This window comes from Punica granatum, chromosome 5 (assembly GCF_007655135.1).
Source record: "Punica granatum isolate Tunisia-2019 chromosome 5, ASM765513v2, whole genome shotgun sequence".
In the NCBI taxonomy this organism is placed as follows: domain Eukaryota; kingdom Viridiplantae; phylum Streptophyta; class Magnoliopsida; order Myrtales; family Lythraceae; genus Punica; species Punica granatum.
The window spans coordinates 24,905,333-24,930,215 of NC_045131.1; the positions used below are offsets into that span (position 1 = coordinate 24,905,333).

A 24,883-nucleotide genomic window follows, 5' to 3' on the forward strand; every position below is an offset into this window, starting at 1 on the left:
CTCCCGCTCGACCAAAAAGTCTGATGACTCCCGCTTTGGGACAATTGGAAATAATCGGTCGAGAACCAGCACGTATAGGTAGCACCCAACTGTAAAAAACCGTAAGCCCATCATGTATATTCTTCTATTGTGTGTTTTTGCATATGTTTGTTTAAATCACTTCCTAGTGTAAATGGTAGATAATAGAAAATTCTTTTACTAGTATCTTCCTATTTTTTCGAGTAGACATAAATGTATAGGTAGGGAATAAAGATCGATATACATTGTATGAATGTGATTTGTTTCCTCTATCTCTTTCACATGATATAGTTTTCAAATAAAATCTCAAGTATTGTTAGATTCCCTTGGCCATTAAGTTGATCATGGCCACATGTGACCTAAATCCTGAGAGATGACTCGGGTGATAAAAGTCATCTCTCATGGTGAGATGACTGATGGAATTAGAGACAAATGTTGATTGTCTCGATTTGAATGCAAACATCATGCCCCTCAAAGACTTGGATCTCTGGGGCACAACGGGGCAAAGTAAAATGAGGTGCAACTCATTATGATCGAGACCCATTCAAGGTCATGTAAGCTATGGGATGAAACTTAGTGAGATTATTTTCAAAAAATCACACACTTTTTTCCCAAACAAATGAGACTTTTACAAGGGAATCGTACTAATAATTGGAGAAGGCTTTTCTCATGCATTCCCATGTCATTTCTGTATACTGATTTGCTGTTTTCTCAATTTTTTCTCTTTTGAAGGTAAAAGAAAAAAGGATAAGCCCTTGAAGGGGGCTTATCCATTGGCTCCACACCATTATTAGACGAGATCTAGAGCGAGGATGGTGATGGAATAGTACCACGTAGATCACGCCTTGGAGGACCCTCCAACACTTGTGACCCTGAACTCCGAAGAAAGGATTGCTCATTTGGAGCGAGTCATTTCAAGGCTGAACAACAATATGGAGCGCCTCTTGGCGCTACTCGAAGCTCAAGCTATGGCTGCTACAGCTATCGCACCGGCAACTCAAGCACCTCATACTCTCCCTAGAACACTTCTAGTGAGCTACACTTTAGCCACCTCAACGCTGCCAATAATTATGACCATTATGGCTCTAGTGGCATCTGTTCCTTCTTTAGGTTCCTCGATGTCGATCCCAATCACTGCTACTCCTGCAGTCTCACTTGGCTCTTTAGTGTCGATGTTCATCTTGCCACCTATCCCTTTTGTCTTGCCTCTGGCATTCTTTGCGCCGACTAATGTTTTTGCGTCAAGACCTAAACCCTTCATGTTCCCGACTTCTCTCTCTCCAAATAGCTTCTCTTACCAAGCTCCACTAGGGCTTAAAAATGTCCCTTCTTCCTTCGGCCCAGTTACAGAGCGGGCCTATCGGCCCCACCAATTGCAGGCATAACTACCACTTGGGCGGGGGCTGAACAAGACCGCCGCCTCAAAAGGATCGAGGAGGCTATGAAGTCAATGCATGGATTGCGCCACCAAAGAGGGTTGAGTTATGAGGACCTTTGTCTCTTCTCCCAAATGTCGAGGCCACAGAAGTTCAAAGTCCCGAAATTCAAGAAGTACAATGGGATAAGGAATCCCATGGTGCACTTTCGCCTCTACTTGGCCAAGATGGACCCATACAAGGAGAATGTGAAGCTCATGATATAGACTTCCAAGAAAGTCTGAAGGAAAATGCTTTGGTTTGGTTTGCCAAGCTCAAGTCCACCAATGTGACTTCTTGGGAAAAGCCAACAAAAGCCTTTGTCAAGTACTACACCTACAACATTAAGTCGACACCTATCCACTTTTGATTTGGAAAGGACGATAATGAAGGAAGGACAATCATTCGGAGAGTCTATGAAAAAGTGAAAGGAGAAGGCGGCTGACATAAATCCTCCTATCCCAGAGATTAACCTCATGCGCAACTTCATCTACACTCTCAAAGAGCCATACTACCAGCATTTGATCGTTCATGTCAATGCGCGCTTCAACAACCTCATCCATGCTGGTGAATTCATACAGTATGGCATTCGCTTAGGGAGGATCAAGGCGCACGACTCTAAACAAGAAGTTGAGATTCAAAGAAAGTGGGAACCTCCAAGAAAGGGAAAGAACCCATCGTGAGCATGGTGTACCAGCTGTTATGACTGCTCTGGATCCAAATAGGAACCAAACCCAGGCATATCAGCTGGCTTAGGGGCAACCAAGGGCACAACGCTCAAGGAGTCAGTTCACCCCCTTCCCGTGTTTGTATCCAAGAGTTATTGGATAATGTTGCAGAAAGGTTGGATTGCTCCCGAGCCATGTCGTGCTGGTTACTGTGCGACCAATCCCAATGCTCATTGTGAATTTCATATGGACACCGCTGGACATTCTATGGAGATTTGCCCCGGACTTAGGCACATGATTCAAGACTTCATTGACATAGGAAAGTTAAAGTTTAACGCGGTACAATTGCCAAATGTCAGCGTGAACCCATTTTTGGTGCACACTTCGAGTTCCGAGCCATCAGTTGACATGATAGGCATGATGGAGATATGAGACCGGAACGACAAATTGGTTGCCACCTTTGATCAGATCGTCATCGACTATGTCCCAGTTGAGACCACCAAGGATATCCTTGTGATCAAACTTCCCACTCATTTTCCCTATGAGAGCAACAAGAGTTTGCCATAGGTCTATGAAGCTAAGATAGTGGGAGAGAAGAAGAATGAAGAAGTGATGGGAGTAACTCGATCTAGAAGGATCTCTGTAGGACGGGAAGCCCTTACCAACATAAATGATTTATGCAATCCAAGCTGAAATTTTCCTCCTTGGTCCTTGGAGTCAGTGGGACCGGCCGGACCTGACCTCAGTTATTAACATTTTGCCTGATGAGCCAGTGGCTTGAGAACCTCGTCGAAAAGGCCCCCATTTTTTTCATTCGAGAATCACTCGTGAGGTGAAGATGATTTCCAGAGAGTAGTCTAAAGAGTGCTCCATGATCCTGAAAACTATTAGGTCTGGTCGGACTTGACCTTAGGTGTTGACAATTCGCTTGACGAGTCGTCCGCTCGAGAAAGTTACTAGAAAGGGCCCTTTTTTCCACTTGGGAGTCTCTCGTGAGGTGAAGGTGATTTCTGGAGATCAGTTTAAAGAGTACTCCATGGTCCTAAGAACCCGGTCACGATTTGCTTGATAAGTCGGTGACTCAGGAGCCTTATTGGAAACTATTTGCGATTACTCGGGAGTGCTTTGGCTCATGCAGATGATTTGCAGAATGTGCTCCAAGGTGCTCTTCATCAGTTTGGCACTATGAGGGAGTTTTAGAGTCCCATATTGGATGCCTTTTAGTAGCCCAATGAACCGGCAGTGAATAGTACTGCTGGAAGTTGTCTGCTAGCTCGAGATCATGCATCGTTTGGACTCTTCGGTTACTCTCTAGGATCTGTGGAAACTCCTGAGACTTTCTGCACAATTGCACTCTGGTGCCATCTAATTGACCTTGTTGACCGAGCTATGCATAGTAATTAGAGGTCTGCCAGGCTATTTTCCGTGAGAGTTCTAGGGAGTCATAGACGGGAGCCTTGCTGATGGCCTCCCAAGAGCTGTCGAACCAAAATGGAATGTTGACAATGGAAAATGTCGATATCTTCAAATTGGGCTGCTTAGTTAATAGAGCTAATTCTTGGCCTAGAGATTCATCGGACTATCTTGTCCTTAAAGCCGTTTAAAGCTCCTGGCCTAATGACTTACACTGGTGCTTCTACCAACGATGTTGGGATATCGTTGGTTCATCGGTCTGCGATGTTGCTTACGCTTTTTCTCCACTTTTACCCTTCCGGAGGGTCTGAACCATACGCTCATCTCTCTCGTTCCCAAAACTCAGTCTCCTGAAACTACTTCACAATTTCGGCCGATTAGCGTGTGTAACTCAGTCTATAAAGTAATCTCCACCATCCTGATCAAGAGACTGCATATGTTCCTGCAACAGCACATCTCCTTCTTTCAATGTAGTTTCATCCTAGGAAAATGAGCAGCGGACAATTTGGTGATTCTTCGAGAAGTGTTCCAATCTTTTCGCTTAAAGAAAGGAAATCTCGGGGGGGGGGGGGGGTTGTTTAGGAGTAGTGGTGGTGGTGGTTCATAATCAAATTGGACCTCGAGAAAGCTTATGATAGCCTCGAATGGTCCTTTATCCGTAAAGTACTTTTCTATTTTGGTTTTTCTGAACAATGGATCAGTTGGATTCTTGCTTATGCCTCATCTACTACCATCTCGATATTATTCAATAAGGGATCTCTTCTACCATTTCAACCTTCCCAAGGTATCCAACAAGGCGATCCCAGCTCTCCATACATTTTAATACTTTGTATGGAGTACCTTGTAAATATGATCGAAGAGACAGTTGAAGCTCACAAATGGATAGGGGTAAAACCTGTAAGTGGATGCTTCCCAATGTCCCACATTCTATTTGCGAATGATATTCTCCTTATGGGTTCTTGATCGCTTTTGCAGTGAGTTGGGCATGAAGATTAACCTTATTAAATCTTGAATTCTCTTCTCCAAAAAGTCTTTCGGGGAAGTTCGTAGGAAGTTCACATCAGCATTCAATATCGGAATCTCAAGATTTCGGAAGATACTTAGGCTTTCCTATTGCTCTATCTAGCCACAAAGAAAGAGACTTCTCATTTGCGGTCGAATCAGTAAGCGAGAAGTTAGCCGGTTGGAAGTCACAGCTCCTATCCATGGTAGGGAGGGCTGTCTTGATCAACCCTGTTACGGCATCCATCCCGACCTACTATATGCAGTGCTCTTGCCTCCTTGCATTGATTACTTCCTCTCTAGACAAGCTCAACCGTGATTTTCTTTGGGGATCTTCACCTGAGAAAAAGAAGTTGCATCTAGTTAACTGGGCAGAGGTGACTAAACCAAAGAATTATGGTGAACTAAATTTGCCAAGAATGAAAATTCGTGATAAAGTTCTGGTTGATGGATTTGCTTCTAGAGCTGCCTCGACTGATGCTCCTTGAGGTCCTATGATACGAGACAAGTTCCAAACACACCGATCTGCTCAATTATGGAAAGGCACTAACTAATTGACGAGCCTTGAGAGTTGGGATGGAGGTGTAGGAAAAAGGGAGTAAAATGGATTGTTGACAATGGTGAGAGGATCAACTTTTGGCATGACGTATCGATTGGGGACACACCTCTAAGGTACTGTATTAGTCGTCTTCTACCACGAAATGAAGATCATCGTTTGGTGACCTCATTCATCTCCCTTTCTCGTGGTTGGAACTTCAATCAGCTCCCTTTCATTCTTCCTATTAATGTCCTACACTGTATTCGCGGTCTTTCATTGAGTTTCTTCCAAGTTTTTGAAGATGATATAGTATGGGCCCCTTCTCTAGATGGAACTTACAGCTCCAAATCTGCTTATCTCCTTGAGTTAGACTTCTTCAAACCCCCCTCACCCGACGAACGGTCCTGGATCTGGGGGTCACAGTCTTTGCCTCAAATCCAATACTTTATCTACTTTGTAGCTCGAGATAGACTTGCATTTGCCTCGTTGCTAGCCCGAAGAGGTGTACCGATAAATCCCACATGTGAAATCTGCTCATCGAGCACATAAACAATTGTGCATATCTTGAGAGATTGCTATAGTGCTCACTCCTTTTGGCAAAATTTGCTCATTCTTCCTGCGAAAAGAGGTTCTTCCTCAATACCTGTCAAGGAGATTAGATTCAACCTCGCTTCCTCTTAACCATCGAATCTAAATATCCCATGGAGAATCATATTCTCCTTTGCCATCTGGAATCTATGGAAGAAAAGAAACTCCCTCCTTTTGTCTTAGAAGCTCCTTCATGGTATTCTCGTCGAACATACGATATATCTCGCTGTAGAATTCTTTGCTTGCAGTTTCACAAAGCCATCTCTTGGAAAGATTTCGGTTTGTTGGACTCCACCCTCATGTGGGTTCTACAAATTGAATACTGATGGGTCTTCTATGGGGAACCCGGGTGTCGTGGGAGCTGGAGGAGTATTTAGGGGCTTCAATGGTTCATGGTTTCGAGGTTTCCACATGGACTTGCGCATAACCACTAGTGTTGTGGCGGAGCTGAATCCTCTCCAACAAGGCCTCAAGTTAGCAATAGACTGCAATATTCAAACACTCTATGTTGAACTTGATGCTAGAACTGTTCTTGAAAGGGTTTGAGGTGATCTTCCCACAGCATATATATCGAGAGGCTAATAAGTGTGCTGATGCAGTGGAGCATTTAGGAGGAACTCCGCCGGATGACTTAGCTATTTTATTTACTGTTCCTTCTAGTTGTTCTTCTAATTTTAATGGAGATATAACGGGGCTTGAGTCCCCAAGAATTGTGAACTCCTGAACTGTGGTAACTTAAGTCGTAATAATACTTTCAAGTTTACCAAAACAAAATATCTATAAGAAAATAAATAAATATTTTACATATATATCAACCTAAGAAGATTCAGCCCAATATAATCTTATTCTTCAAGAATATCAAACAAATCCCCATACCATGTATGGCTTGTCGTCACCCCAATATTAGTGGTCTGTGGATCAATATGTGTCAAGGAATTAAACTATTAATGAAGACACAACGAGGAACCAACCAATCCACGGAGCAACTAGACCGACACTATGTGGATCGACTACCCTCGGCTCGGTACTGGCTAAGCACAGGAAAGCTAAATGAACAGGTCAAGTGTGTCCAAGGCCACGCAAAGTGCAAGTTGATATATACTGTCTCAGCATTACAAGTAAGTAATGCTCCAGAGACTAAGGAGAGAATAAGGAATGTGATTTTAACACTGCTACCATCAAACCCTTAGGCCCTTTCGCCTAGAAATAAAGGTTTCTACTTGACAGGTGGATATTTTATTTCCCGATTTGACTTCTTCTGTCCCAATTTTTTTTGTTTTCATTCTTAGAACCTAAGTCAATGCCTAATTAATAAAATTAAGCGTAGGAAAAGGGAATTGATCCCCAAACCTCAATTGGACTTTCTATGTATTTCAAGCCGAGGCAGTGGAGAATGGATGAGCCTAAGCATAGGAGATGGGGCTCGCCACGATCCCACAGTCAAGATTGGGGCACTCGACGAGCTCCCGAGCCTTTGCTGCAGCTTGACGAATTGCAACCAGTCGAGGACTTGCTGAACCCTCAGTGAGCCCCTTATCCTATGCTCGGCCTCAAATACATAAGAAGTCCAATTGAGTTCTGGGATTCGATTCCTTTCTCCTCAGTCGCTGTTAACCCTCGGTTGGGGCTCGTCGAGTGCCCGAATCTTGGCTGTGGGATCGATCGTGGGCATCCCACGAGCATATTTTTGTTGGCATGGGCCTGCTGGCCTTTCTAGGTTGCTTAGGGTCAATCGGGGTTCCTGGACCTAATTCGGCCCATTTAGAATCAACCTTATCAGACCCATATGGAAAAAGGACCTCCCCCATTAACCAATGGTATCACTTCAACCTCATGTTCTAGATCATTATAATGGATTATTATCTTACACCCACTTAAGAAATATAATAAACATGCTTTGGACAAGAATCCTCTGATGAATGATCTCATGAGAAGTATTTGTATCACGTCTTTCTGTTTAATTAATTATTAAAAAATTTTAACGTGTGAATCATATGATTATCGTCCCTATCTTCCTTTTTCCATAGGGATCAAATTTTGGTAAACCACAACATTAGAGAGTTCTTTTTGTCACTATTCGTGATTATTGTCAGTCAACACTCACCAGTGAAATTCCAATTTGAGTGGTCTAAGAGTACATTTTCCAAGGCACGTAGAAGTACATGTCCACTAAATTGAAAAGATGCTACTCCCAACCAATTAAGACAGCATAAGTTCTTCTTTTCCCTCTATAAATACCAATCAGCTGTTTGAAATTCATACTTGTACCAGTTAATACATTTCCAACTCTTCCATTAATACCTTCCTAAATTTGAATATAGTGCAATAGTACTCTACATAGTACTATAATGGCTTCTCAAAGCATCAATCTTCCCGTCGCCAACTACTTTACCATCACGCTCTTCATCCTATTCATTCACGCCTCGTCCCGAGTCTTCTCCCGCCCCATCCTCACCGAGGATGAGCACATGTTGAAGAAACATGAAGAGTGGATGGGCCTACATGGGCGTGTTTATAAGGATATTGCTGAGAAAGATATACGGTTTAAAATTTTCAGAGAAAACGTCAAACTCATAGACACCTTCAATAATAACAATAGTAAGGGTTCCGATATTAAGCTGGGTGTAAATAAATTTGCTGACCTTACCAACGAGGAGTTCCGAGCTACATATACCGGGTATAAGAGGAAGGCCACAAACATGTCCAATTTGGAGGCAAAGCCATTTAGGTATGCAAACTTCACCGCAGCCCCGACTTCCCTCGACTGGAGAGCCAAAAAAGCAGTCACTTCTGTTAAGGATCAAGGAGATTGTGGTAAGCATATGTTTAATTCTTTTAATATTACATAATGCGGTCTAATAACTTAACTTATGTGATCCACTCTAATCATTCTGTGCCGATTTATTTTATTTTTTTACTTTTAATAACAAGGATATTTGGGTTTCTGTTTTACTATTTTTCACGATCATTTTTTTCGGTTATAAAATAGGCTCATGACTCATGAGTCTCGTATAAAGAAATGAAAAAAGATGTAAATAAAGAAATATGGATAATTCATTACCCCTTAAATCAACCCACGTTGGTTTTTATAGGAAATTTTGCTAATCATATCACATTACAAAAGTTGTAGGATCTACTTCTTCCTTTAATGGGACCATAGTCATACTCAACTTAATCGTTGAGATTAATCTGTTTTACTGTTAACCTTTTCTATTCTAGTAATTGGAAAAGGACAAAAAATTAAACCTTTGATTGTAGGATTTGCGCCTTTCCCAATATCCGTCGGAAGTCATTATTGGATATCGATATCTTTCGTAACCATGCACATCAGGATGTTGCTGGGCATTCTCGGCTGTGGGAGCGACGAGGGAATTACCATGCTCAAAACGGGCAAGCTGCTTTCGCTATCCACACAGGAGCTGGTGGACTGTGACACGAGCGAAAACGAGGGTTGTGAGGGCGGTCTCATGGACTATGCATTCAATTTCATCAAGCGGAACGGAGGCCTCACCATAGAAGCTAATTACCCCTATGAGGGGACCGACGGGAAGTGCAACAGCAAGGAGGCAGGAAACAAGGCCGCCAAAATCACAGGGTACGAGGACGTGCCCGCAAACAGTGAGAAGGCTTTGCTGCAGGCTGTGGCCAACCAGCCGGTTTCAGTTGCACTTGAGGGGGGCGGGTTCACGTTCCAGTTCTACTCAAGTGGTGTGTTCACCGGCTCATGCGGAACTGAGCTGGATCATGCGGTTACTGCAGTCGGGTACGGGGTGACCTCTGGTGGGACCAAGTACTGGCTCCTTAAGAATTCATGGGGGACAGGGTGGGGGGAGAAAGGGTATATGAGGATCCAGAGGGACGTGAGTTCAAAGGCTGGACTATGTGGTCTTGCTATGTTAGCCTCATACCCGACAGCATGAATAGGATGGGCCATAACTATAGATAATTAAGGTCTTGCGTACGTGAAGTCCGAATTGCTATGTTTACCTATAATTGTTAGCATATCCACTGCAATAATATTATATCCAGAAATTAATAGACAACATGTCTGATTAATTACTATAAGGTAATAAAGCGGTGAAGAAGTCAGCTAAGACTGAAATTAGTAAGATCAATGTACGTATAGGATTTTCATATAAAATATTGTTATGCTGTATCAAAGAAGTATAAGAATTAAGTTTGTGTAAGCATCTTCAATTACATGTAAAGTTTGTGTAAGCATCATTGCCCAGCAATAATGAATTTGCCCTTCCACATTATTGGATACCATTCTACAATAAAAACTAATGAAAGTAAATCTTGCTAAAATTGTACATATTCAGAATTATAAAAAAAAAGTATTTTTTTATTTTGGGTTACAAGAGATGCTCATGTGACTAGTAAAGATAAAGGAAAAGCTAAATAAAGGATAGGGAAAATTTAACTAACGAAAATTGAACCTGAAATTTCTTTATTCCTAATTGAAGGCATGTGCCACTATATTAGATGTCTTTTAATGATAAACTCTATTTTATTTTCGGTGAGAAAAAAAATCTTCCTTTTAACAGGGAAATCCTAATATACGGAAGTAGGCCCTAACTAATCCAGTTCGAACTCAATAAAAGATAAAACTGTCTCGATAATTGATCTTTTTCATTCACAAAATTCAAACCCGATATCTTATTATTTAAGAAGAACAAATGTCAAACTACTTGTATCAATTCATATTGGTTAAAAACTCTTTTTAAGATATATGCTATCTCCATCTTCCATATTTTATATATGCTTTCCTTTTGCACCGGAGGTTAAAGAAAAACCGATAGAAATCAATGAGCGGGTCAAGATTTTTATTATGGAACAGAAAATTTTTGGTAGGTCAGATTGGTCTCGTAGGTCATCTCTGCTTAGTTAAAGCGTTTACGAATGAAAATGGAAAACACAAATTGTTGAAGGTTCTTTCCATGTAAAATGATGACCAAAAGGACTGTCTTATCCCCGAAAAAAAAAATGATAAATGAAACCATATCCTTTTATGGTTATGGACATTTTCCAGTAGAAGCTTCTGAAAATTTCTCTGAGCCCCATGATTTTTTTCAATGCGTTCGTTGCTATTTGGAAATCATTAAGTCCCCACTAATTCAGTTAATTTTTTGATGACAAAGAATGTCCATATGTCTAATACAATAAAATTGAATTCCTAAATAACTAATAAAGAGATACGGGTAATTTTACTAGATATTGTACTTGAAATCTTTTGACTACCAGGTAAGGGTGTGCACCACTGTACTATACTCCCTTTTAATATGTTCCAGTTAACTTTATTTTCGATGAAATGTTCCAGTTAATTAATAATTTGGACCACACCACAATATACATCAATGTTCCCACTATATATTCAGCAAAAAAAAAAATGTTCCCACTATGTAAGTGGAGTTTATGGTAACTATGCTCATTTATGTCCAGAGGCTGCTGCTAAACAGCAAATGCATCATCACGTTTTGAAACGTTGATGGCTCTGCCCACTTTATTAATTCAATCAATGCCATTTCATCAAAATGGCAAGACCACTTATGCTGCTTAGCCCATGCTAGCTAATGTTTTATGAGTGGCATCAGATAAAACGAGCCGCCTCATTTCAGTCATCGAATCCTAGCGTCACAAATAAATTTTATTGGACTTTATAGGAGGCCATATGTGGTTTTCTGAATTTCTTTTTTATCTGCAAAAATAGATGAGTGGACAGACAAACTCGAAATTACGACGTCAAGGCAACTAATTCGAACTGTAACCACAAGGCCAACAAACCTTGATGATGGTAGGTCCTTAATAAACTCCATCCTAAAAGTATTAACAACCGTGCTGCTCTCTGAAATTTGCCTTGGCTTCACAATTCTCTGGACCGGAAAAATGCTCTTGTAGCTAAGACTGCTCAGATTTATATAAGAGAGTATTTTAGTAACAGATTGTAGACAATAGAAACCCTACTATCGAGAAAAATATAATGAGGCGAGTGCAATGATCTAATCAAGATGTCAACTTCGACAATCTCTTATGCTCACCCCCGAAATATTCAATTACTTAATTACTATAGAAACAAGAAACTTTTGAAGTGCCACTTAAGAGTTTTTTTTTTTTTGTGATGGGGAGGCATATATGGTTAATATAGAATATGAAAATTAAAATAGAAAGAATTTGGAAATTTCACTCAGAAAAATCAAACTCGAGACCTTTTGATTATGACCTTTTGATTATGAGTTAATGAATTCAGTTACAACACTAAAACCCTCTTCCTCTGAGCCATGAGCTAATTATCCATTCAAACATCTCATAGGGGAGAAATTAGATGGTTTGCCAACCAGATTTGTGGCAGATATGAATCTTGACAACCACCAATATCAAGTCGCATGTCAAATCTAACACGGAATAAAGAGGGAGAAGCAGGCACCATTCAGTAGTGGGAAAATATGTCTCATTATTTGACTAAGTGGAATAATTGGGCATCGCGGCCCCGAGTCTTCTTAGACGCACTCAATTGGCATGTTAATTGAAGCATATGATTTAATTTATTTATGAGGACTTACACCCACTTAAAATGTAAATTAAAGATCGCAGAGATTCCAATATAATGAAACCTCTTCAATCACTTTGAAATGATACAGGGTTGTCAGGCCTTCATATCCAATATACGCCGCTCGAGATTAGAGGTTAGCATAAGCCAATACGCTGGTGTGGGAAATTATAAATCAGTCCGGCTAAAAATTGTACCACATGTTAAAGGAATGACCAAAGGTTGCATTTGAGGAAAAAAAAAATTTTGAGGAGTGAGTTTCCTGTTGTCCCTTTATAGCTCATAAATTGTTTGTTCACGTCCGAAAGGAATAGAAAATAATACTATAAAGATTTTATGGAAACATAACTTATTCTTTTTTGGATTACATAAAAAGCTTTTAAGTCTAGCACGAAATTAAAATCACCTGACATATTTTCCCATTACACTGAATGGTGTCTGCCTTTCTCTATTTATTCCATGTTTTAACGGGGAGGGAAAAAAAATGGTAAATTGCACTGATGGTCCAAAATATTTTACAAATATTTCATTATGATCCAAAAAGTTTTTTTCGCTACATGATGGTACAAAATGTTTCAAAGTTGTTTCATGATGGTACAAACCGTCAATTGGCCCTAACGCCGTTAACATTTTGCTGACATGGCGCGTCCTATGTGTCACTTTTGTTACGTGGAACTAATCATAGTGCGCCACGTCATTTAAGAGAAAATAAAATTTTTAAAAGTCCAAAAAATACAAAATATAATTTAAAAATACAAAAAAAGAGTAAACATTTTGAAAAAAAATAAAAATATTTTTAAAATTTTGAAAATTTTAAAATTATTTTTTAAAAATATAAAAATTTTAAAATATTTTTAAAAATACAAAAAAACAAAAAAGAGTAAAAATTTAGAAAAAAAAATAAAAAAGTTATTTTAAAATTTTGAAAATTTTAAAATTATTTTTAAAAATTTTAATTTTTTTAAATTTTTTTAAAATTTTTTTAATAATTTTAATTTATAAAAAATTAAAATTTCCTATTAAATTTAAAATAATAAAAATTATTTTTAAAATTTTTTAAAATTTAAAATTCTTTTGAAAAGTTTTAAAATTTAAAATTATTTTTAAAAGTTTTAAAATTTTAAAATTTTAAAATTTTTAGAATTATTTAAAATTTTTCGACCACGTCAGCAAGGAGGTGACACGTAGTAGCCACGTCAGCGTCGGCTTGACGGCGTCAAGCTTGAGTTGATGGTTTGTACCATCATGAAACAACTTTGAAACATTTTGTACCATCATATAGCGAAAAAAACTTTTTGGACCATAATGAAATATTTTTAAAACATTTTAGACTATCAGTGCAATTTACCAAAAAAAAAGCAAAGAGATACTTTCCGGTTATGACAATTAAACTCATGACACTGAGCGACTCCTATTGACCATTGTATGTCAAACTCATTGAGATGGGCAAATCTATACTTACTATAAGCTAAAGGAGAGTCTCCCTTGGAACTCTGCTTTGTTTGACATGTTACACATATTAACAAATTGTTGGTTAGCTTATTTATTTCTTTAAAGCTTCTCCATGTTATTTTACATCTTGATATAAGTCCTTCTAAGTTCTAACTTTCCAACAAATATTTTTTTTCCTTTCCAAAGTTCCTCATAATGCTATCAACACGAGAAAAAGAACCTACCTAATATTTTACTCAACAAGTTATTTAGTTTTATGCAAGCATAATCCGAGTAGATTTGAAGGCTCCACATTTTCATTCTTTAAAAGTTTCTATTTATTTTACTCAACATGTGGAATGGGATACTGAAGCAGCTTGGATCGTTGCCATGAAGGGAAGAAAACTTGATGTCATAATTTGGAAGCTGGCGTGGTTATTTCTATATCTATGTTGTTTGGCAGGAAAGGAACTGCAGAATCTTTCAAAAGCTAGTTACTCCTGTTAGGCAGTTAATCAGTAGAGTAATTGCTTGTGTCAATGAGAGAGAGCTCTTGTTCTCCCCAATGTACAGAGTAAAATAGGTACTTGGCCCCATTGCTAGGCTTGAGAGTCGGTTTTGAGAGTTTGTTTTCTTGGATGAGTGTTACCATTGTAAGTATTGGTTTTGATTAATGGAATAGACGAAACAACACTTTATCCAAAATAAAAAAAAAAAAATTATAATATATTCAAAATAATTTGAATCCTCAAATACCATATTATAGTTCACATATTTGATAATTTAAATTATGGAGAAATATTAGTGAAGATCATGTTAGGAATAGTCAAATATAACCTATTCAAGAAAGTTAAAATAGGTTAAAATTTAATATTATTTTGAGTTTGAGATATAACTATTCATGAAAATAATTCGCAGCAATGAGCGAGATTTTTTTTTTTTTTAGTAGTAAGCTAGGGAGAGATCTAGAGATCTCTCCTTTAGCCATGTGTCATTATTCAATGAGGATTTTTGCAATGAAATAGTTTATAACTCCATGATTTCTTCTTTCTTCATAATAAATAGTAAGAAACTTTTTTAAATGGTTAAACGGTGGGATATATATATATATATATATATATATATATATATATATATATATATATATATATTAGGCTGTAGGGCCTTTAGGAGGGACAAGTGCTTATTCGTTGCATATCTATATTTGCATTCATATCAATATATCTGTCATACTCTCAGTATATACTATAAACACTTAAAATAGACTTAACGAATTTTAGTACTTTTTCCTCTATGAATTTTCTGAAGAATAAAATATTATTTTAATATACATTTCTTAAAGGCCATGTATATTACTATTAAAAAATTAAGATATTAATTTATTCAGATTTTACTTCATTTTCAATTTTACATAACTTGTCCATCCTCTATAAGAAATTCTTTCATATAGAATTATCTTTTACTTTTTCATATATATTTACTAAGTTGAATATATTAATACTCTTTTATATTTTCATTGACTTGAAAATTTATCACAAATAGTTATATCCTTGGATTGCACATATTTTATTATTATAAATTAATGTAATTTTATACGATATAATATTAATATAAAAAACAAACTAAATCTAAAAATTATTGCTGTAAGAGTTTAGATCCATGCATCGTACAGATGAATTAATCCAGTGTCCTTTTCTTTTTTATTTATTCATTAAATGGGGCTTTCGCTATGGAAATAAATTGCTTTCCGGAGTAGTATATCACATAGGCCGGTTAAGGCAGATGGGACTATCGCGGGATCTCAAATTGGGCTTTGCTAAGGTCCTCTCGAGGCCCATAAGGCCCTCACTGCTCCTTCTTGTGTTATGCTTCTCTTGGCAAGTCTAAGGACAAATATGTATTATAAGTTTATAACTACACAAAAATATAAATATAAATATAATAATAATAATATTCATAATAATGATTATAATAATAATAATAACAATAGCAGCAGCAACAACAACAACAATAATAATAATTATTATATTTTATTATTATTATTATTATTGTTGTTGTTGTTATTATTATAATAATCCACAATATACATATCACAAGAGTAGAGTTGCTCCATTTATTATTCATTAAACATATTGGTATAAATAATTAATTTCATTTTCTATAAAAATTTAATCAAATTTAATTTAATTTTCTCGAAATTTATATTCATTGAATAAAATCTATAAAAGTTAGGGAAAATGACACAGTGCATCACAGTTTGAAAACAATTTTCACAGTACATCATGTTTCGAAAAATTAACATGGTGCATCAAGAAAATTTTTAAAATTTTCACCGTGCATCATATCGTTACTCTTCCGTCCAAAATTGGATTGAATGGTGACATTACTACATTTTCAAAGACATGATTGCACAAAAGAAAACTTGAGGGATCAACGAAAAAAATGAAAAATGTTTTTTTTTAAAAAAGGGAAAATTGGGGGGTCGAGGGAGCCCCCGCCGGGAGTCGACCCCCCGATTGGGGTCGCCAGCCGGCTCAGACCAGGCCAACCACCCCAATCAGGGGGTCGATTACCAGCGGGGGTGCCGGGTGGCTAGCCGGGCTCCCTGATCAGCACCTCATTTTCCCTTTTTCAAAAAAAAAATTCAATTTATTTCATTTAAATCCCTTAAGTTTTCTTTTGTGCAATCATGTCCCTGAAAATGTAGTAACGTCACCATTCAATCCAATTTTGGACGGAAGAGTAATGATATGATGCACGGCGAAAATTTTCAAAATTTTCTTGATGCACCATGTTAATTTTTTGAAATATGATGTATTCTGAAAATTGATTTCAAACTATGATATGTGTTGGCATTTTCCCTAAAAGTTAACAATCTATAATATTTTAATAGATGCTCTACGTAGTTTTTGGTATATTAGCATTGCAAAAATTTAATTAGATATATACTTTTTACATCGAAATCTAACAATGAACAATTTCTTATGTGTTATAATTCATTTAGTTTTGTCATTATTTTCACAATGAGTTTTTTTTTAATGATTTCAGTAGTAATTCACATGTGAATTTTTTAACTATGGACAGTAGTTATCATTATAATATTTTATAGGTATCTCTAAATTTATATAAATTACATACTTATAAATATTATTGTAATATAAACATCGATTGGAAGGGATTAACCCCAGAAAAGTTTATTATATATTTATTTATTCATTTATTATGATACTTATTTAAAAACGAACTAAATAATTACATAATAATTGATTTAGTTATGCCAACATTTGTGATTTCCAATTGAAAGTATTGTGTGTTCATTATAGTCATCACTTGTAAAAGAATTAATAGTAACTAGTCGTCCGGCCAGCGCAACTACTTTTTGTTAATTTTTTTAAAATAAAATATTGTGAATAGTTTTGATACTTAACTATGTACAAAATGCAACTATAAAATTAAATATTCATTTATATATATATATATATGAGGAGATAAAAGTAGAATTTTGAAGCAAGGGTATTCCACATTTCGAATGTCTAATGAGTGGTAGGGACATGTTTTCTGTAAACTTGTGTAGGATGATGGTCATTGATATGTAATATTCATTTGTATTGAAGTGAAACTAATTCTGGCCAAAAAAGAAGAAATAAAACTAACTTAAAATTTTGGTGATCAAATGCGTTGCAAGAGTATTTTCTAGCATATAATATTCTTTCTTATGATAATATTCATATAGATAAAAATAGCAAAATAGTAAAGATGGAACATGGAGATGAATGATCAAAAGAAATCAATAGATGAAATCTTAGAATTGAAAATGCCATCAAATATCTCATTACTTCATCCATTTCACTCGACAAAGTGGAACCATGGACTACTTTTTATTATAAAAAACATCATAGTACATATTAAAATTTAGGAACCTAAAACTACATATAGTTATTGTTATTTTATTTTAGATAATAATGATCCGCCCTAAATTTTTCGATAAGAATGCTCCGTTTTTTTTCAAGTGTCAGCCATTTGATAGTGAAAGTTTAATGAGTCTCACCCGATTTACATTTGACTCAGATCGACTCAGTTTAGGGATTGTTTTCTTAATTAGCAATAAATTTTGGATTTTTGAGAATTTGAAGTAAATAGTAATTAGGATCTTTGAAATTTGAAAGAATTAGATGAATAGGAAGGAGAATGAATATATGATTGCAAATCGATTCACCATTCTAGCGAGATGTTCTTAATTATTTTTTTATTTGATGACAAAGTTCTTAATTAATTGTTTATTTTTCTTTGAGTGAAATAGGGAACCAGGAGTTTGAACCTTGTTATGCAATAGAGAACTAAGGCTTGACACTTACGACCATTTTATTAATCATGAGATGACACACGGTATAACCTTGTTGAACCTGTTTTTTCATTTTGCTATTATACATTATGTGTAGATTTTTTCCATAATTCTATTTTTCATACGTTAAGCTTACATATTTTAATTACGCATACACTTTTTAAATTTTTTAAAGCTACCGGAATACAAATTAATTTAATAAAAAAGCTTCAATTATAATATTCATGCTTCAAAATATTTTAGTACAAATTTGAATAGAATAAATATATCCACGATGCACTACCTATGCTCGTAGTAATAACAACAGCAACATCAGTACTAGTACAATAGTAATAATAGCATTAAATAAATAAATTTAGAAGAGGAAAATAAAACATAAATATGAATCTGTGGTTGACTTTAGCTAGCCGCAAGAAGCAAATACAGAGCTGAGTTTTTTTTTTTTTTTCGGTAGTTGAGTTTTTAAAAGTGGGAGTTGAGACATGATCAAAAATAGAACTTCATGGACAATTAGAGATGTAGCGATTCTTGAGAGAGCTGATTTAGTATAGTGACATTACCCTCGACTCAAAATTGAAACATTTCGAGACCAATTCTAACCAATGGTATTTTGCATTTTTTTTCCTACTAATCACGAGGACCTCCTTCCAAAGGTGAAGAAAAAGAAGAAATAGCATCCAGGTACTCAAAACTTAGGCTAAAACTAATAATGTGTTTTTTTCCCCCAACAAAATATGAAGAGATATATAAAATTTTGGGTTGTCAATTGTTTATTCTATTGATAATTATTTGTCATGCTTTTCTTCATCTCTCAATTCAAATAAAAACATACACTCATTACATCAATTTTTCTATATGAGAATGTAAGATGAACTTTTATTTTGTTGCTAGCGCTACAAGTTAGGTACACAGGGACAGACTTCTTCACCAAACGTGCATTTTAAATCAAGTGAGTTTATCTTATGTCAATTGAATCTAGTCTTATATGGAACTAATTATATAGTTGACTTCTCAGAATATTAAATAAGATGACGATATTGCAAATCTTTATTTTAGTGTTCTTAGGCAAGCCGCTATCATCTGCTGTTGATGCCAACTTAACAATAGAAGCATGCGTGGTGGTCATATAAATATTTGTCCTGTCACAGATATGTATTTCTTATAGATTTCGAACTGCATTCTCACGAACTGATAAAACATCACAATCGAACACGTATGATGGTTGTAGCTAAAACCAAAAGAAGTTCAGAATTCTAAAATGGTTTGACCTTTAGTGATGGAATTAAGTAGTGGGTTCTAGCAATAACTCATGAAAATCGAATTCAAAACCTTTTATTTCTGAATTGCTTTCTCGAAATATCTTTTTCTTTTGGGCCAGCTGATTTCGGCTTCTTTAATCAAGTGTATAATGAAAATAATATATTAGAATTCACCAGAGCGATCAGATAACCGCTTTGTGAGTAGGGATTTTCATCAGGAGAAAGATAGCAATAGTCCTAAAAGTTCGTGATTTTTTGAGTTTGAGTCCTATAATTTTGACAGCAAAAATTAGTCTAAAATATTTAGAAAAGTGATAGATTTGGCCCATTCCGTAGCCGATTGTTAATTGTCGCTGACATGGACATAACACCATTAAAAGAATCTTAGCTGATCGTTAGTTGGTACACATGGACCAACCATCGGGAGCCACTTCAATAATTCTTTAAAAAAAACCAATAATGAATCAAATAAAAAAGAAAAATGTAAAAAAAAAAAGAAACGTAAAAAGATTTGAAAATAAATAAAATTTAAAAATATATTAGCATTATTTATAAAATATTGAAAAAATATCGAAAAAAATCATAAAATGGAAAAATCATTTGAAATTTTTGTAAATTAAGAAAAAATATTTAAAAATAAAATACGAAAAATTCAGAAAAGGGAAAAATAATTGACATTTTTATAAAATAAGAAAAAAAATCGGGACTGGGTTGTAGGGTGAAGGACATGACAGGCAAGCCCTTCCAACCTCCCCCCCTCCTGGCGAGGTGGACGAGGGCTCTAATGCCTCCGACAACCTCTCCGTGAGGGAGGCGAGGCTACAAGGGCTCCCCCGTTCAGTCCTTCCTCCTCACTCCAACCCCATCGAGGCTGGGTCCTCCCTTTTCTAATTCATTTTAATTTTTTAATTTTTAATTTTTAATTTTTAATTTAATTTATTTTTTTATTTGTTATTTTTCTTTTGTTTTTGTATTTTTTTCCGATTCTTATTTGATTTTTATTTCAATTTAGTTAATTTCATAATTTTTTCTTATTTTACAAAAATGTCAAATTACTTTTTCATTTTCTGAGTTTTTTTGTATTTGCTTTCTAAATTTTTTTTCTTTTTTTTATAAATTATTCTTTTATGTTTCTGATTTTTTATTTTTTTGTATTTTATAAAATACGCCAAATTATTTTTAATTTTCAAATATTTTTTAGCTCTTTTATTTTTTCTTGTTTTATAAAAAATTTCAATTTATTTTTTCATTTTTCTGATTTTCTTGTATTTTTTTAAAAATTTTTTTTCTTATTTATAAAAATTTGAAATTTTTTTATTTTTTTCATATTTTATAAAAAAGCCAAAATATTTTTAAATTTATTTATTTTTAAGTCTTTTTACTTTTCTATTTTTTATTTTTTACATGTTTCTTTTTTTATTATATTTATTCTGGTTTTGTTATTTTTCTTAGATTTATTGACGTGGCGCGCGATGGTTGGTCCACGTGTACTGACTAACGACCAGTTGAGATTCTTTTAATGGTGTTATGTTCACGTCAGTGACTATTAACGGTCAGTTGCATAATGAACCAAATCTATCAATTTTCTAAACGATTTAGGACAGATTTTTGCAAAGTCAAACTTATAGGACTCTAATTTTAAAATCGCAAACTTTTAGAACCATTTTTATCTTTCTCCCAATATTCATGTGTTTCAATAAATGGATTTTTCGCACGTCCCAAAACCTTATTGGATGTTGACGGGTTTTGACCATTGGGTAAGGCAAAGGGTTTAGGAATGTTTTACCCTATACACTGCTAGAAAATGTGAATTTTATTCGACCCTTTCTAAAGGGTTTGAGTTTAGAAAGAATCTAACCGTCCCAAACTTTGACTATGAACATCCCTACTTTTGAGTGATAATTCCCTCTGGAATGTGGGAGAGCCATATTCTTAGCATTGCATTTATGGTTCTTTGATGTCATTGCCCCATCAAAAAGTACATCTTATAAAACAATAGGAATGGAAGAATAGATCCAAGGAAAATGATATTGAGAAATTTGACAAATTTGACAATGAAATTCATCTATACTATATGTAAAAGTACAATCCCTCTTAACGTATTTCTCCAACTTTTCTTCTCATTTCACCCCACTGAAAATAATGATATTATAATTTTGCTCTTGTACATAATTAAGACCAATCGCAACTTTTAATTCATCATGCCTTTTGACTAATAACGAATGTCCCATCACTCAAACAATAAAAGTGAAAGTAATTTCTTAAGAGACTTTTGCATCTCTTATGGCTAAATAAAATACACGTGCTAATTTTATATTTTATTGGAAAAATATTTTTTAGTATAAGCAAAAAAATTATAAAAAACTATAATCTATTTAACGATAAAATAAATGTAGTATAATTAATCATCATAGATGGCAGAATAAAAGAAATATACAATTTTATATTTTATATTTGAGAAAATATAATTGGACGGTGAAATGATGTGATTATGACCAAAAGGGACATGATCATTAGAAAAGTTGTATATACTCCCAGTATATATACATTCCAATTTTCCAAGAGACATTAAAAACTATTCAAACTTTCTCCTTCTTCCATTGAAATTCTTCTCCTTTAAGTTAATTGAAAAATCTCTCGAAAGTCTCGGTTTTCTTATTCGAAAATCTTGATGGTCGTGTTCCTACAAAATAAAAATGTATGTAATCTCTTATTAAAAAATGCATTTTCATTCTAATTTATAAGTTTCATCAATAGATAATATTTGAGTGTGTCAAGTTATCCTTCATCTATTGTTCTTCATAGGTCATACTTTTTCCTAGTAATATCATATGCCCTGTTTACTCGGAGAAAAATTTCTAACTTATTGAAAAATTTTCATAAAAAAAGAAATCATAAACTATGTATTTACTTACCTAAAACGAAAAATACCTTTTTGGGGAAAGAGACTTTTCTAATTCTCCAAATTCAAAATAATTTAGAAAAGTACTTTTAATAGTTTCCCAATTTTCTTCTCTTTGGAAGGTCTTTTATCAATTATTTTTTTATTTTATAGTTATATCAATTATCATCTCTTTAATTGGAATGTTTTTATTTGTTGTTAGATATTGAATATAACTTTAAAAATTCTCAATTTTGAATTGGTAAACATGATTTTTTAATTTTCTTTAGAGAACCAACATGAGTAGGTTTGAGTGGTTCAACGTTTGTTCCGCTTAAATAAAATTTCGAGTTCAAATCCTTGTGAATGTAGAAAATCCAAGTTATGAGAGCTTTACCCCTTAGTGGACCGACCCGACTCAACGGAATTAGTCAGGACCCAATTGGGCTTCATGATACCGAGGTTCACATCAAAAAAAATTTCTTTAGAGAAATAAAGGAGAAGAAAAGTAAAAAAATAAAATAAAGAAGACTTTTCTAAAAGTAAATAGGCTCATAGGTTCTCCCAATATTCCAACATTATTTGGTCATCTCTTGTCTCCCTCTTTCTAATTTTTCTACATATTCTTGATGCTATTTTATTTTTCTTGAGCCGTTTCAGCTATTTCAATCCATTTGTTATCTCATGTGGAAGAAGAAATTTCATTGTTATTTCACGTGTTTATATGATCTTGAATTTGTAATTGTCATTGAAGATAGGTCAATGAAGAGACAAGTATGTTCATCTTATATTGGTGTCCTAATTTCACAATTTCATTCAATTTTCTTCTCCTTTCTTCTACTTCTCAACCTCTCCACCAGAAGAGAGAGAGAGAGAGAGAGAGAGAAAGAATTATAGCCAGGAGTCAAAAAATTTCCTTTAAGAGGAAGGCTATAGAGGAAGAAAGAGAGAAGACAGAGACAACAACTTACCTTGATGAGGAAGGCTATAGAAGAAGGAAGAGAGACGAGGTTTGTGGGTTTTTTTTATAAAAAATATGTAACGACTTTGTTAATGGGGTTAATGAAGGAAAAATAATTAGCCTTTGATTTAAGTTAGCAAACTCTTATTGGTATTTCACTACAAAGCGTAATTTGTGTTGGTGAAGTATGATCATTTAATTTTTCTGTTACTATATTTTTACATATGTAGGTATGTGCGTGTGTTGCATGCGTACCATCTAAAAGTGTAGATCAGAGGTCGTATCCGAACTACATGTGGTGTGGCTGTGGCATATTCTTTTTCCAAGATTCTCAATAATTTGTATTATTAAGGTAACCACACAGCAATTAGTGAAAAATAATTATATAATTTTGAAAAGGTCAATTTGATAATATATTGCATTTGAAATGTTCCTATTCAAGAAGGGTCGTATTGCATGAGAAATGTTATATTTATGGTTTTATATCTAACCTCTAGTGGTATTACATATGTACGCTTGATTTTTAGCACCTCATCTTATAGTTTCTAAAATATTAGAATTTTTTTAAAAAATACCATATTCTTGTCTAATGTGGGGAAAGGAATATTACATATGTACGCATGAGAAATGTTCTGTTCATGTGCGTAATTGCTCTTGCTTTTGGAAGCAAACTCGATTATGGGATTAACAATGAACATTGCAATATTGTCTTTGACAAATTAATAAGCTACGATTATCTAAACAGATATGCATACATAATTTGCTAGGTATGCAATAAGGCTGCTAGATTAAATGTAGCATCAGGGCGCAATATTGCCTAGCAAATTATGCACGCATTTCCGTTTAGATAGGTGTAACTATTAATTTTTCAAAGACGATATTGCAATGTTTTAGACTGTTATTCCCATAATCAAGTTTGCTTCTGGGCATGAGGGCAATTACGCAGCGCGAAACGCGAGCTTGAGGGGTAGTCTATTATATCTGATTAACAATTTGACACGCATTGAAGAGAGGTTGTACTCCTCCCTTCTTATAAAAGTCAGTATATATTAAGCCTTAATTGCATTTTGCGGCCATTCCTTTGCTCTTCTATAACTGAGGGGATGCATTACTTAGGGTCTCTCAACCCTGAAATTGCACAAAGTTTCTATATTGCCGCATAGCACTGACATGATGAAAGAACATCCGGTTGAAAATCTCGAATTAAAGGAAGTGAATTTTATTAAGTAAGAATGCACCTCAGTTCGTTACTGTGTAAAAGGATCGATGTATCGGAAAAGAGTTCCCTCATCTATGGAAGATCGATGTATTAACCAAAATGAAAGCGAGATTGATATTTGATAATAGTGAACTACAGCTGAACAACAAATTTCTGCGTACAGATTTACATAACGGCGCAACTCCTCTGTGCGCAAATTGCCTAGCTTTGCAGCGGGTGCTCACAATGAACTTTATTACATTTGCGATTTACAAACGGCAGTTATTATATCTGATTAACAATTTGACACGCATTGAAGAGAGGTTGTACTCCTCCCTTCTTATAAAAGTCAGTATATATTAAGCCTTAATTGCATTTTGCGGCCATTCCTTTGCTCTTCTATAACTGAGGGGATGCAATTACTTAGGGTCTCTCAAACCCTGAAAATTGCACAAAGTTTCTATATTGCCGCATAGCACTGACATGATGAAAGAACATCCGGTTGAAAATCTCGAATTAAAGGAAGTGAATTTTATTAAGTAAGAATGCACCTCAGTTCGTTACTGTGTAAAAGGATCGATGTATCGGAAAAGAGTTCCCTCATCTATGGAAGATCGATGTA

General features: G+C 35.1%; 1 pseudogene; it reads left to right on the top strand.

The window, feature by feature from the left end:
* Nucleotides 1–7,895: 7,895 nt before the first annotated feature.
* On the top strand, nt 7,896–9,744 carry LOC116207025 (annotated as a pseudogene).
* The last annotated feature ends 15,139 nt before the right edge of the window (nt 9,745–24,883 follow it).